The 12,918-nt window shown below is 43.7% G+C and overlaps 1 pseudogene; it reads left to right on the top strand.

Moving 5' to 3' along the window:
• LOC111956037 (unconventional myosin-Ig-like) overlaps nt 1–12,918 on the top strand; it is an 89,742-nt pseudogene that overhangs the window by 44,582 nt on the left and 32,242 nt on the right.

Genomic DNA, 12,918 nt, shown 5'->3' with positions numbered 1-12,918 from the left:
TCCTGCCTTGTTACTGTTCGTCCATCCGTCATTCAATTAGTCCTGCTTAGTTTACGTTCATCCATCCATTTTTATAAAAAAACAATATATCAATACACCACTACATTCTAATTTGCCTTGCCACTCTTTGTGGCACTTGACGCATATGACTATACAGTAGGTGCATATGACTGGACAGATTACAATTTGACTGGGACAGTATTCCATTTGACTGGACAGTAGTCCATATGACTGGACAGTATTCCATTTGACTGGACAGTATTCCATTTTGACTGGACAGTAGTCCAAATGACTGCAGTATCCATTTGACTGGACAGTAGTCCATATGACTGGACAGTATTTTCATATGACTGGACAGTATTCCATATGACTGCGGACAGTAGTCCATATGATGGACAGTATTCCATTTGACTGACAGTATCCATATGACTGGACAGTATTCCATATGGACTGGACAGTATTCCATTGACTGCGACAGAGTCCATTTGACTGGACAGTAGTCCATTTGCTGGACGAGTAGTCCATATGAGCGACAGTAGTCCATTTGGACTGGACGTAGTCCATATGACTGGACAGTTTCCATTTGACTGGACAGTAGGTCCATTGGAAACCAGGAGGAAAGAGGGAGATACCTAGTCAGTTGTACAACACTGGGAGGAAACCAGGAGGAAAGAGGGAGATACCTAGTCAGTTGTACAACTGAATGCCTTCAACTACAAGGTGTCTTCCACATTTAACCCAACCCCTCTGAATCAGAGAGGGTTTAATTGGGGGGGCTTAATTGACATCTGGGGAGCAGTTGTTGTTGGGGGATAACTGCCTTGCTCAATGGTATAACGGCAGATTTTTCCACCTCGCTGGTTCAGGGATTCGAACCAGCAACCTTTCAGTTACTGCCCCAACACTCTTAAACTACTGGCTACCTACCAATATTACAGTATGTACACTATATGACCACTGTATGACTGTTCCACTACTCTGTGTAATTGCAGGAGCCGTACTATGTACGCTGCATTAAACCAAATGATATGAAGTCTCCGCTGCTGTTTGACGACGCCCGCTGCCAACACCAGGTGGCGTACCTGGGCCTGCTGGAGAACGTCAGAGTGCGCAGAGCAGGGTTCGCCTACCGCCAAGCCTACACACGCTTCCTACAGAGGTCAGAGGTCAGAGGTCATGCATAGGTCAAAAGTCATCGGGGTGAAAGCATTACATTAAGAATGAGTCATTCTTCTGGAATTAAAGTCAATGTCCATGAGTGTAAATGACATTCGGACATGTTATGTGAATAACACGCTTTGTGTGACTGTCTGTGTTCTAACCATGTTTATAATGGAATAATTTGAATCTGTCCAATGTCGATTCCTAGTCTGAGTGCCTGTCTGTTTGTGCTATCATACCAACTTCTTGTCACTCGTTGTCATGACAATTGGTAAAAGCACAGATCTGGGACTACGCCACTCCAATCCTATATTATGTCACAAACACAACTTCCTGTATCATAAAGTMTTCTTCTCCACTCCTGTGTGTCCTGTAGGTATAAGATGACCTGTGTGTACACCTGGCCCAACCACCTGATGGAAACAGACAGGGAGGCAGTGGAGGCTATTGTCACGCAGCATGGTTTCCAGGATGACGTCGCGTATGGACATACCAAGCTGTTTGTGCGAACGCCAAAGTCTCTCTTCACCCTGGAGCAGGAGAGAGCCGCTCTCATCCCTGTCCTGGTGCTGTTCCTACAGAAGGTAACCCCTTCTAATGGCCCGAGGCTATGGTGATGGTACACGTCTAGATTACAACCTGGGTCGTGTTCAATAGAGACAAAGCAGGAGAAAATGTTTTGAAGCAAAGGATGTAATACCTCTTCTGAACCTGTCCAGCGAGAAAGCTCATTTTCATTTTCTGTTTCAAATGTTTTCTTCTGTTTGTTCCTACTGAACAAACCCTTGTTCTCAGTGACTCTACAGTGAATACTATGGATTTTATCCTGGACTTTAAGCTACTTAGATGAGAATGTCCCTTTTCCTGTTGGCAGCTAGTCCTAATTAAATCGACAGTTTGCCGTTACAATCTGAACCACACAGCAGCAGCCTCCTACTAAGACCTCTGCCTTTAAAAGATACGATTTTCATTTGTCTCCAGCTCGACAATGATTTGGGTCCCAGTCATAGGGTGAATCCCAAATGGCACCATATTCCCTATCTAGTGCGCTACTTTTGAGTAAGTAGTGCGCTATGTAGGGAATATGGTGCCATTTCGGACGCAGGCATATTCTACCCAATGTGATTGGTTAATCTGCCTAGTCAAGTGGAGAAAGCTCTGATAACAATAATAAATGGGATAATGAACGCAATCAGAACCATCATTACATAACATTTAATTAATCATTTTTTCTCCTCTTCTTGTTCTGCAATTGTGAAATAAATAGCCTGCTTTTCTCTCTGTGACCCACTCCAGGGATTGAGTCCCAAATGACACCCTATTCCCTATATGGTGCACTACTTTTTACCAGAGCCCTATAGGTCTTGGTCAAAAGTAGTACACTACCSTATATAGGGAATAGGGTGCCATTTGGGAAGAGATTCATCCGGGTCAATCTGCAGCCGAGGAGCTTCTCTAAGTGGAAAAGAAGCACTGACGGTCTCTGGAAAGACTTCCCAAATGGCACCCTATTACCTATATAGTCCACTACTTTTGACCAGAACCCATAGTGCACTATACATGGAATAGGGTGCCATTTGGGCCCCTAGAGTGTTGACTGCTAGTCTGCCTGACACCCTTCTTTCTTCCTAGTGACTCATGTACTGTAGTGTTTTTGAGTGTCTTGACTCATGTACTGTCGTGTTTTTGAGTGTGGTTTTTGAAGTGTCTTGACTCTGTACTTTGAGTGTTTTCCGTGTTTGTGTCTTGACTCATGTACTGTAGTGTTTTTGAGTGTCTTGACTCATGTACTGTAGTGTTTTTGAGTCTCTTTGACTCATTACTGTAGTGTTTTTTGAGTGTCTTGACTCATGTACTGTAGTGTTTTTGAGTGTCTTGACTCATGTACTGTTGTGTTTTTGAGTGTCTTGACTCATGTACTGTGTGTTTTTGAGTGTCTTGACTCATGTACTGTCGTGTTTTTGAGTGTCTTGACTCATGTACTGTAGTGTTTTTGAGTGTCTTGACTCATGTACTGTCGTGTTTTTAGCACCTTCTTCTCAACTCACCACTTCAATAAGATAGCTCGTGAGGGGGACCTCTTGTACATTTGAACATGTTTCAGTTTCTAGAACCTCTCTCTCTCTCCCCCTCCCTCCCCCTCCCTCCCTCTCCCTCCCCCCGCCAGGTGTGGCGCGGGGCGCTGGCGAGGATGCGTTGCCATCGGATGCGTGCCATCTTTGCCATCATGGGCTGCTACAAGCGTTACAAGGTCAAGGTCCACTTCTGGGAGGTGGAGCGGCGCTTCGCCAACGTAGGCCACATGGCTGACTATGGGAAAAGCGTGGAGTGGCCCACACCACCAGCAGCCCTCACTCAATTCCACAGCATCACGCAGAAGCTGCACCGCAGGTCAGTCAGTCCCCATGGTAACCGCCACACAGATAAATAGAATGTGCAGAAGTTGAGTGTGTCATGTACAGTGTCCATTTTGTATACATCAGTACTGTGTGTCTAAAACAATTTCCCCCTTGGGACATCAAAGTTCATCCTAACCTATCCTAACTACAGTAGGAGAGGCTGTCATTGCTGTGTGTGTACGTGTGTGTGTGTGTGTGTGCGTGCGTGAGTACGTGTGCACGTGTGTGTGGAAGGAGTCTGCGTTTACGTTCTGTCATACTTCTTTTCTTCACTATAGACAGATACAATACATCAGACCATCATTATATAAATATACCATCTACAGGGCCTTCGGAAAGTATTCAGACACCTTGACTTTTTCCACATTTTGTTCCATTACAGCTTTATTCTAAAATTGATTAAATAAGTAAAATCCTCAGCAATCTAATACACAATATACCATAATGACAAAGTGAAAAAAGTTTTTTAGACATTTTCAAAAACAGAAATACCTTATTACATTAGTATTCAGATCCTTTGAAATGAGTTTAGAAATTGAGCTCAGGTGCATCCTGTTTCCATTGGTCATCCTTGAGATGTTTCTACAACTTGATTGGAGTCCACCTGTGGTAAATTCAATTGATTGGACATGATTTGGAAAGACACACACCTGTCTATATAAGGTACCACAGTTGACAAAAACAAAGCCATGAGGTTAAAGGAATTGTACATAGAGCTCAGAGACAGGATTGTGTCGAGGCACAGACCTGGGGAAGGGTACCAAAAAATGTCTGCAGCATTGAAGGTCCCCAAGAACACAGTGGCTTCCATCATTCTTAAATGGAAGAAGTTTGGAACCACCAACACTCTTCCTAGAGCTGGCCACCCCTACAAACTGAGCAATCGGGGGAGAAGGGCCTTGGTCAGGGAGGTGACCAAGAACCCCATGGTCACTCTGAAAGAGCTTCAGAGTTCCTCTGTGGAGATGGGAGAACCTTCCAGAAGGACAACCAACTCTGCAGCACTTCTCCAAATCAGGCATTTATGGTAGAGTGGCCAGATGGAAGCCACCCTGCTTGGAGTTTGCCAGAAGGCACTTAAGGGAAACAAGATTCTCTGGTCTGATGAAACCAAGATGGAACTCTTTGGCCTGAATGCCAAGCATCACGTCTGGAGGAAACTAGGCACCATCCCTACAGTGAAGCATGGCGGTGGCAGCATCATGCTGTGGGGATGTTTTTCAGCGGCAGGGACTGAGGATCTGTAGAGAGAATTTTATATTTAATTTTTAAATGTTTAATACATTTACATACATTTATAAAAACCTGTTTTTGCTTTGTCATTATGGGGTACTGTGTGTAGACTGATGTGGATTGTTATTTATTTAATCCATTTTAGAATAAGGCTGTAACATAACAAAATGTGGAAAAAGTCAAGGGGTCTTTATACAGTATATATATATATATTTCTTTCTTTCATTTAACTAGGCAAGTCCGTTATGAACAAATTCTTATTTACATTGACGGTCTACCCCGGCATAACCCAAACACGGACGACGCTGGGCCAATTGTGCGCTGCCCTATGGGGCTCCCAATCATTGTCGGTTGTGATACAGCTCTGAATCTGGTCTGTAGTGACACCTCTAGCACTGAGATGCAGTGCCTTAGACCGCTGCGCCACTCGGGATCCCAATATATGGACCATCTATATATATATATATATATACACACACACCATCTATAAATCTCTGTCAGGTTTTATATATATAGACCATCTTTATTGAATTTAAAGGTACTCACACTCAAACCATGAAAAGGAATAACCTAAATAAGTTTTCTCTGCAACATCTTTGATATATTCTGTGTTTTACATTGTTTGTCGTAAGGTGGCGTGCGTGGCAGATAGTGAAGAACATCCCACCGTCTGACATGGGGGAGGTAAGGGCCAAGGTGGCTGCTCTGGGGGCCCTGAATGGGGAGAGGAAGGACTGGGGCTTTGGTCGAACCTGGGAGAGAGACTACCTGGCTAATGTGAGTCMCTCACACAGCACGACCAAAATACTAATCCGACTTCTCACATAAGATTACTTTCGACCGCTCATGCCTTGTTTATGTTATTTTAGTTATTGTCTTGATTGGTTTAAAATCCTGATGAATGGAATGAGTATCTACKGTATGTCACAGAAACATGAAGAGGGCAACTTTCACCAGAACATCTAGAGTGCGCTGCATGTTGAAACACCAACACAACACCGTACACACACTCACCCTGACCCAGACCAGTATACATCAGAAGGGGAGATACAATGACATCATTCCGGAAGCATCCATCGCAGGCAGGAAGGAACGCTTGCGATGAACCACAAGGCCAGCGGATTGTGGTTGGCTGAGTCAAAGGCAGTCACAATCAGTCCCATTCTAATGGGTCTCACTCGCGGCTCGTTAAAGTGTTAATAAAAATYAAGTTTGGTCGTTGGAGCCATGACAGGACCCTCTGAGTACCGTGACTAGGGCTGGTCATGTTAATCAGTCAATGAGGCAGTCAGTTGGTCTTCTAGTGGCTTGTGACTAGGCCTTCGTACMAAATGGCACCCTATTCCCTAAATAGTGCACTACTTTTGACATGAGTCAAATGGGCCCTAGTCAAAATGTAGTGCACTATATAGGGAATAGGGTACCATTTGAGACGTGTCCTAGAACCTTATTCAACCCCCTTCTGCCCCCCCCCCCCCCCCCCCCCCCCCCCCCCCCCCCCCCCCCCCCCCCCCCCCCAACCCCACCCTCCTCCCATCATGTCATAAACTGAGCCAACAAAGGCTTAACTGTGTATGACAACCGTCTCAAACGTCCCAATCTCCTGCTTTCAATTATATACTCCTCTATCTCATCATCTCATTGACCCTTGCATCAGGTCAAGCTGAGTCTATCATGGTCAATCCATTGGTTTACACTTCAGACGATTCAACACATTCAATCCACATTCCAGAAGTTCTTGTACATTCACCATATACAGTTTATTCGGAAATATTCAGACCCCTTGACTTCTTCCACATTTTGTTAGGTTACACCTTACTAAAATAAAAAAAATCCTCATCAATCTACACACAATACCCCATATTGAAAAAGCAAAAACGGTTTTTCGATTTTTTTTGCAAATTTATTCAAATAAAAAATTGAAATATGATATTTACATAAGTATTCAGACCCTTTACTCAGTACTTTGTTGAAGCACTGTTGGCATCGATTACAGCCTCGAGCTTCTTGGGTATGACGCTACAGTGGCTTGCGAAAGTATTCACCCCTTGGCATTTTTCCTATTTGTTTGCATTACAACCTGGAATAAAATAGATTTTTGGGGGGTTTGCATCATTTGATTTACACAACATGCCTACCACTTTGAAGATGCTAAATATTTTTTGTTGTTGTGAAACAAACAAGAAATAAGACAAACTGAACTTGAGCGTGCATAACTATTCACCCCTCAAAGTCAATACTTTGTAGAGCCACCTTTTGCAGCAATTACAGCTGCAAGTCTCTTGGGGTATATACTGTATAAGGTTGGCACATCTAGCCACTGGGATTTTTGCCCATTCTTCAAGCAAAACTGCTCCAGCTCCTTCAAGTTGGATGGGTTCCGTTGGTGTACAGCAATCTTTAAGTCATAACACAGATTCTCAATTGGATTGAAGTCTGGCTTTGACTAGGCCATTCCAAGACATTTAAATGTTTCCCCATAAACCACTGAGTTTTGCTTTAGCAGTATGCTTAGGGTTATGTCCTGCTGGAAGGTGAACCTCTGTCCCAGTCTCAAATCTCTGGAAGACTAAACAGGTTTCCCTCAAGAATTTCCCTGTATTTAGGCCATATTCATTCCTTCAATTCTGACCAGTTTCCCCGTCCCTGCCAATGGAAAAACATGGATGGTGTTCTCGGGTTGAGAGAGGTGTTGGGTTTGCGCCAGACATAGTTTTTTATCTTTGATGGCCAAAAACATTTACATTACATTTAAGTCATTTAGCAGACGCTCTTATCCAGAGCAACTTACAAATTGGAAAGTTCATACATATTCATCCTGGTCCCCCCGTGGGAATGAACCCACAACCCTGGCGTTGCAAGCGCCATGCTCTACCAACTGAGCCACACGGACTAAAACCTCCATTTTAGTCTCATCTGACCAGGGTACCTTCTTCATATGTTTGGGAGTCTCCCACATGCCTTTTGGCGAACACTTTAAGCAATTTGTTTTTTCTGGCCACTGTTCTGTAAAGCCCAGCTCTGTGGAGTGTACGGCTTAAAGTGGCCCTATGGACAGATCCTCCAATCTCCGCTGTGGAGCTTTGCAGCTCCTTCAGGGTTATCTTTGTTGACTCTCTGATTAATGCCCTCCTTGCCTGGTCCGTGAGTTTTGGTGGGCGGCCCTCTCTTGGCAGGTTGTTGTGGCCAAATTCTTTAATTTTTTAATAATGATTAATGGTGCTCCGTGGGATGTTCAAAGTTGGCTGATTTTTTTATAACCCAACCCTGATCTGTACTTCTCCACAACTTGACCTGTTTGGAGAGCTCCTTGGTCTTCATGGTGTCACTTGCTTGGTGGTGCCACTTGCTTAGTGTTGTGGCAGACTCTGGGGCCTTTCAGAACAGGTGTGTATATATATACAGTATACTGAGATCATGTGACAGATCATGTGACACTTAGATTGCACACAGGTGGACTTTATTTAACTAATTATGTGACTTCTGAAGGTAATTGGTTGCACCAGATCTTATTTAGGGGCTTCATAGCAAAGGGGGTGAATACATATGTACGCACCACTTTTCAGTTTTGTTTTTTTAAACATTTTTTTTTAAGTAATTTTTTTCACTTCACCGATTTGGACTATTTTGTGTCTGTCCATTCCATGAAATCCAAATAAAAATCAATTTAAATTGCATGTTGTAATGCAATAAAATAGGAAAAACTTGGCACACCTGTATTTAGGGAGTTTCTCCAATTCTTCTCTGCAGATCCTCTCAAGCTCTGTCAGGTTAGATGGGGAGCGTTGCTGCACAGCTATTTTCAGGTCTCTCCAGAGATGTTCGATCAGGTTCAATTCCGGGCTGTGGCTGGATCACTCAAGGACATTCAGAGACTTGTCCCGAAGCCACTCCTGCATTGTCTTGGCTGTGTGCTTAGGGCCATTGTCCTGTTGGAAGGTGAACCTTCGCCCCAGTCTGAGGTCCTGAGTGCTCTGGAGCAGGTTTTCATCAAGGATCTCTCTCTACTTTTCTCCATTCATCTTTCACTCGGTCCTGACTAGTCTCCCATTCCCTGCCTCTGAAAAACATCCCCACAGCATGATGCTGCCACCGCCATGCTTCACTGTAGGATGGTACCAGGCATTCAGGCCAAGAGTTCAATGCTGGTTTCATCAGACCAGAGAATCTTGTTTCTCATGGTCTGTGAGTCTTTAGGTGCCTTTTGGCAAACTCCAAGYGGGCTGTCATGTGCCTTTTACTAAAGAGGGGCTTCCGTCTGGCCACTCTACCATAAAGGCCTGATTGGTGGAGTGCTGCAGAGATGGTTGTTCTTCTAGGAGATTCTCCCATCTCCACAGAGGAACTCTGGAGCTCTSTCAGTGTGACCAAGGCCCTTCTCCCCTGATTGCTCAGTTTGGCCGGGTGGCCAGCTCTAGGAAGAGTCTTGGTGGTTCCAAACTTCTTTCATTTAAGAATGATGGAGACCTCTGTGTCCTTGGGGACCTTCAATGCTGCAGAATTATTTTGATACCCTCACCAGATCTGTGCCTAGACACAATCCTGTCTCGGAGCTCAACGGACAGTTCCTTCAACCTCATGGCTTGGTTTTTGCTCTGACATGCACTGTCAACAGTGGGACTATATACAGTGGGGAGAACAAGTATTTGATACACTGCCGATTTTGCAAGTTTTCCTACTTACAAAGCATGTAGAGGTCTGTAATTTTTATCATAGGTACACTTCAACTGTGAGAGACGGAATCTAAAACAAAAATCCCGAAAATCACATTGTATGATTTTTAAGTAATTAATTAGCATTTTATTGCATGACATAAGTATTTGATACATCAGAAAAGCAGAACTTAATATTTGGTACAGAATCGTTTGTTTGCAATTACAGAGATCATACGTTTCCTGTAGTTCTTGACCAGGTTTGCACACACTGCAGCAGGGATTTTGGCCCACTCCTCCATACAGACCTTCTCCAGATCCTTCATTCGGGCTGTCGCTGGCAAGACGGTACTTTCAGCTCCCTTCCAAAGCATTTGTTCTAAATGGGTTCAAGTCTGAGACTGGCTAGCCACTCCAGGACCTTGAGATGCTTCTTACGGACCACTCCTTAGTTCCCTGCTGTGTGTTTTTGGGTCGTTGTCATGCTGGAAGACCCAGCCACGACCCATCTTCAATGCTCTACTTGACGGAAGAGGTGTTGGCCAAGATCTCACGATACATGGCCCCATCCATCCTCCCTCAATACGGTCAGTCGTCCTGTCCCCTTTGCAGAAAAGCATCCCCAAAGAATGATGTTTCCACTCCATGCTTCACGGTTGGGATGTGTGTTCTTGGGTTGTACTCATCCTTTTCTTCTCCAAACACGGTGAGTGAGAGTTTAGACAAAAAGCTCTATTTTTGTCTTCATCAGACCACATGCCTTCTCCCATTCCTCTCTGATCATCCAGATGGTCATCTGCAAACTTCAGACGGCCTGGACATGCGCTCTTGAGCAGGGGACCTTGCGTGCGGCAGGATTTAATCCATGACGGCGTAGTGTGTTACTAATGGTTTTCTTTGAGACTGTTGGTCCCAGCTCTCTTCAGGTCATTGACCAGTCCTGCCGTGTAGTTCCGGCTGATCCCTCACCTTCTCATGATCATTGATGCCCACGAGGTGAGATCTTGCATGGAGCCCAGACGAGGGTGATTGACCGTCATCTTGAACTTCTTCCATTTTCTAATAATTGCCAACAGTTGTTGCCTTCTCACCTAGCTGCTTGCCTATTGTCCTGTAGCTCATCCCAGCCTTGTGCAGGTCTACAATTTTATCCCTGATGTCCTTACACACTCTCTGGTCTTGGCCATTGTGGAGAGGTTGGAGTCTGTTTGATTGAGTGTGTGACAGTGTCTTTTATCCAGGTAACGAGTCAAAACAGGTGCAGTTAATACAGGTAATGAGTGGGAAACAGGAGGCTTCTAAAGAAAAACTACAACAGGCCTGTGAGAGCCGAATTTACTGTTGTTAGGTGATCAAATACTTATGTCATGCAATAAAATGCAAATTAATTACTTAAAAATCATACAATGTGATTTTCTGGATTTTTGTTTTAGTTCCGCCTCTCACAGTTGAAGTACCTATGATAAAAATGACAGACTCTACATGCTTGTAAGTAGGAAAACCTGCAAAATCGGCAGTGTATCAAATACTTGTTCTCCCCACATGTATAGACAGTGGGTCTTTTCCAAATCATGTTTCAGTCAATTGAATTACCGGTGGACTCCAATCAAGTTGTAGAAACATCTCAAGAATGATTAATGGAAACAGGATGCACCTGAGCTGAATTTCAGGTTTCATAGCAAAGGGTCTGAATACGTATGTAAATAAGGTATTTCTGGTTTTTATTTTGAATACATTTGATAAAATTTCTAAACCTGTTTTCACTTTGTCATTATGGTGTATTGTGTGTAGATTGATGAGGGAAAATATTTTATTTAATCCATTTTAGAATAAGGCTTTAAAGTAACAAAATGTGGAAAAAGTCATGGGGTCTGAATACTTTCCGAATGCACTGTAGAACCTTCCGTTCATTCCTATCTTAAATCTTTGAATGTTCTCATGAGCCTGTGATGAGGTATTTTCTGTAATAACAGAGCTTTAGATTGTATCCTTTTACATATTGCTATTTCTTAAAATTCACATTTACCGCAAACTTACGTGGGTAAAAGCCTTGTACAGGACAACTAGACGGCCATAAAAACCGTGACCCATCTCTGAATTCACCTCAAAGTCAGTRTCTGATATAATTTCTATCATGCTCTCGTGTTTGATCTGCTCGTCTCAGAAAATCATTGATATAAGTTTGAAAGAGGCCGGGAAAGGTTATGARCAGTGTTCTGGTTATTGAGGAGATGCTATCCAGCTGGCAGACGGGGTCATGTAATGTTATCCTTTGTTAGACCGTCCTGATATCACAAGTTTACATCCGAAACGAGAGCGTAGCGGTTAGGATGGTGAATCAGGCTAGTGTAATATATTGCATAATCCCAAATTGCAYTCTATTCCCTATATAGTGCACTACATTTGACCAGGTCCCATTGTCAGCAGCATACCACAATGCATCCAACTGTTGGCTTGCCTCTGATGCTAAGCAGGGTTGGTTGTGGTTGGTACCTGGATGGGAAACCAGATGCTTCTGGAAGTGGTGTTGGAGGACCAGTAGGAGGTGCTCTTTCCTCTGATGTAAAAAAAGTTAACTATTTCCCAATGCCCCAAGGGGTCATTGTCCTGTGTAGGGTGCTGTCTTTGGATGGAATGTTAAATGGTTGTCCTGACTCTCTGTGGACACTAAAGATCCCATGCCACTTATTGTAAGAGTAGGGTTGTTAACCCTGGTGTCCTGGCTAAATTCCCACTCTGGCCCTCGTATCATCATGGCCACCTAATCATTCCCAGCTTCCAATTGGCTCATTCTTTTCCCCTGTAACTATTCCCCAGGTCATTGCTGTAAATGAGAATATGTTCTCAGTCAACTTACCTGGTAAAATAAGGGTTAAATATAAACAAGGCTCTGGTCAAAAGTAGTGCACTTTGAAGAGACCAGTGTGCCATGTGTGACTCATTCATAATGTGTGTCTTTGATTCCAGGTGAGGGACAGTCATCGGAGCAGCTCCAACTTCATACTATTCTCCCAAGAGCTCAGGAACAAAGACGAGTACAACCAGGTCATCTTCTCTGGATTCTGTAGGAAGGTATGAAAACATAGCCTACTGTATTGTACTGCCAAGAGGAGTTTCAGTTGCTTTCTCTGTCTCTTTCTCTTTCCCTCTTTGGAAGAACCTTTAACTTCAGATCAAGACTTGGACTTTTTGTGTTCACATATCTGTCCTGGTTTCTGTTTTGGCTGGTTTGATCCATGATAGTTCTGATTTCTACATTAAAGATGCCATTGTATAGCAAAATATAAACATTATATCTTTCTCTGTCTCTCTGTCTCTCTGTCTCTCTGTCTCTGTCTCTGTCTCTGTCTCTCCTGTCCTCTCTCCTCTGTCTCTCTCTCTGTCTCTCTCTCTGTCTCTCTCTCTCTCTGTCTCTCTCTCTGTCTCTGTCTCTGTCTCTGTCTCTCTCTCTGTCTCTCTCTTTGTCTCTGTCC

This window comes from Salvelinus sp. IW2-2015, linkage group LG31 (assembly GCF_002910315.2).
Source record: "Salvelinus sp. IW2-2015 linkage group LG31, ASM291031v2, whole genome shotgun sequence".
NCBI lineage: Eukaryota > Metazoa > Chordata > Actinopteri > Salmoniformes > Salmonidae > Salvelinus > Salvelinus sp. IW2-2015.
This window is presented reverse-complemented; position numbering and strand designations above follow the sequence as displayed.